The sequence below is a fragment of the Solanum stenotomum genome, chromosome 2 (assembly GCF_019186545.1).
Source record: "Solanum stenotomum isolate F172 chromosome 2, ASM1918654v1, whole genome shotgun sequence".
Lineage (NCBI taxonomy): Eukaryota > Viridiplantae > Streptophyta > Magnoliopsida > Solanales > Solanaceae > Solanum > Solanum stenotomum.
The window spans coordinates 9,437,756-9,441,290 of record NC_064283.1 but is presented as its reverse complement, the minus strand read 5'-3'; positions in this window follow the sequence as shown (position 1 = coordinate 9,441,290).

Genomic DNA, 3,535 nt, shown 5'->3' with positions numbered 1-3,535 from the left:
GCATTAAGGAGGGAACATTACCTTCTTTAGAGCAGCGAGACTAGGACGAATGAGCTTAGAAGAGGATGACTTCTCACACGATTTTAGTCTAGGGCAGCCAACCAAGAAATTCAGAGCAACTTCGAACAAAAGACCTTCTTGGAACTTTAGACGTCTGAAATTTCCCAAGTATAAAATTTATCGTTCAAGAAAATCTCCACCCCCAGAATCGCTGAGCGTAGGGGGCTTTTTATAGGGGAAATCAGGGCGTTTGGGAGGGAAAACTAATAGAAAAATTTGAAATTGGAATTCGAAATCAGAGGAAGGATTTGAGAATCCCTAAAAAATGGGGAAAAAGGGGACAACGATGGTGATGGATTAGGACTCTAGGGTTATGGGTTTTCACAGATGATCACGTCTCTGGGTTCTCCGCGATTTTCGGTGATTTTAGGCGTGAAGAAGACGAAAGCAAGTATGGGGTGAGGTCGAGTTTGGTATGCGTTGATGTTGTATCGTTTCTCGCGTGAAGAAGATCCAGGGGTCGTCTGGTTCTTTGGTATTGCTGATGTTATGTTGTTGAAAGAATGGTAATGTTGGAATGGGCTTGGGTTTGGAATTGAAATGGGTATGCTATATTGGTGTATAGAAAGAGTGGGCCGGTTGGGAAAGGGGAATTGGGCTGGAGGAAAATTGAATGGTAATGAAAAAATGGGCTGCTGGTAATTGGGAAAAAAGGCCCAAAATTTGGTCCTTTAAAGGGTTAAGAGTAGGATAAGCAATTGACTAAAAATTACAAGACAAATTTTCATAAATTAATTAGCGAGCTTTTTAATCTTAACGACATAAAATAATTAATTCGATTGCAAAAAAATAAAATAAAATAATTAATTTAATTACAACTAATTAACTTGAAATTATAACTATAACTTAGACTAAAGTAAATTAATAAGATATTTAACTAAGATGTAAAATCTTTTGTGATGATTTTCAAATATTTATAAAATATACTAATCATATACATACATACATATATATGTGTATATATATATATATATATATATATATATATATATATATATATATATATATATATTGACAAAATTTACANTATATATATATATATATATATATATTGACAAAATTTACATAAAAGTAACTCGAAAAATATTTTGAATTTATAACAAAAAACTAATTAACTCAAAATTAGCCGTCACTTTAAAATACACTAAAGAATATAAAATCTTTTTTTTTTTTTTTAAGATGATTTTAGGATATTTATAGGATACACTTATTTCATACATATAAACAATATATATTATTTGAAAAAGTGACAAAACTATTTAAAATAACTTGCAAACTATATTTATTTTATTTTATTTTATTTTGAATTTTTTATAAAACTAATTATTTTCAATCATTTGAAATTAAAGAAGCTCGATAATTAATTTATATTGTGGAGGGTCAAAATTGGTTGTCAACATATATTTGCCCACGTGGACATAAAAAATAATACAAAATTATAAATAGTAATGTGTCCACGTGGACAGATATATACCTTTAAAATACACTATTAAATTATTCAGGGGGTAAAAAATACGATATTAAATAGTCTAGAGAGGTAAGGTCCTCATGAATGTTTAGTATCGCAACAGCAAATCCGACCAAAGTTGAGTATTTTTCAGACCCTTATCCCTAGTTATTACATTAACTATTTCTATCTTTCATCTTTTTTATCTTAACTTTTGACCAATAATTTTTGAGATACTACCAATTACATGATTGAACCTCAGCAAATTGAAATGAATATATGCATTATTGCATTTAACTAATAAAAATTTTCATTGACCATCTTCATAGGTTCGTGTGAATAAGAGATATATATGATGATCCACATTGAACATTCACAAAAAAATCGACAATATTATTTTGTGCAAAACTTATTATTCAAATCTTCACTTAAATAAGCAATACATTTACTATAACATATATTTTATGAATTGGTAATCACATCATCCAACTTTAGGCACATATTTACCGTCGAATAGTTAAGTCTCATATCTCCACTTTTATCATCATATGTAGCATCTACTTGGCATGCCTATATGGATATATATCATTTCACTTAATACTTCATCTTAATTTAATTATTATAATTTATACCCAGTTTCAAATATTTTATCCATGAATATCAATCCATTTCATTGTCACTTTCCCAAAGAAAAGCACGAAAAAAAAAAGAATTTAACTGTTACACCATAGATTATATTACGATATTGACTTCTTGAGAACAATTATTAAATCTGCTAACAATGGCCTCAAATTTTAGATAAAAAATCGTCAATATTGATACGTTTACATTTTAACGATTTGCTAAATTTTGGAGTAAAGTAATCAATGCCATTATCCAGATTTGCAATATAATAAGAACAAGAATCATGATTTTCGCATCTCTTTTCATCTGACAGGCAATGAGACCAAGAAAACTGTTAGATACACTCAAATAATTCCCAACACAATGTAATCCAGTCCCTTTAACACAATCAACACTCAAATATTCCTTCAAAAAACCTTCCACCATAAATCTAAGCATACCAGTAAACACCATTCTTTCCCCGGCTGATTTCATCACCTCATAAACACAAACATGAGTGGGTAAAATATTTGAAATTGGATATAAATTATAATAATTAAATTAGGATGAAATATTAAGTGGAATAAATATATATCCATGTAGGCATACCATGTAGATGTCACATAGGATGATAAAAGACAGATATATGAGACTTAACCGTTTGAGGGCAAATATGTGTCTAAAGTTGGATAGTAGGGTAAATATATAAAAAAGGTATAACGAAGAACAAATATAACCCTTTTCTAAGTGTACAGGAGTAAATATGATCCTTTTCTGTTCTAAAAATAAGCAGTTTTTTATCAACGATGTCAAACAGGCTCTGAAAGCCTATTTGATATTGTTGTTGGGAGGGCAGAAGCACATATTTGGATAAACAATATTTTTTAGTGAAAAATTAAGTACTTGCCAAATCAGTAAAAGTATTTTTAAATGGATTAATTGCCAAAGAGTAAAAGTGTTTTCAAAAGCACAAAGATATTAAAAGGTTTTGTAGGGTGATAGAACACTTCCAAAATTAAGGTGTCTTTATACAAATACAGAATAACTTCAATGGTGACTTTATGTCTTTTCTCTAAAGAAAACATCAAAATACATACATTCACTCCATATTTTGCATCTTTGTATGCAGATGCATATATGATTTCATATGCAAACATTATCGAGCATATGTAGTTGTGTGTTCTTGAGAGAAAGCATGCACATTTTGTTTGCAAACACTATTTATTCATTCATTTATAGTATGGTAAAGTGATGAAAGAAGTTAGAATGATTCGTATAAATGCATAAATAAATGTGATTTCTTTTAATTCTATTAAATTTGTTATCAAAAGAAAGACAAAAGGTCAAAAGAAACGTACTAAAAGAAGATAAATGCAAGGCTGAAGTAATTTAGTGAAGTTAGAACGTGTCTGTTTAAATTCGGCA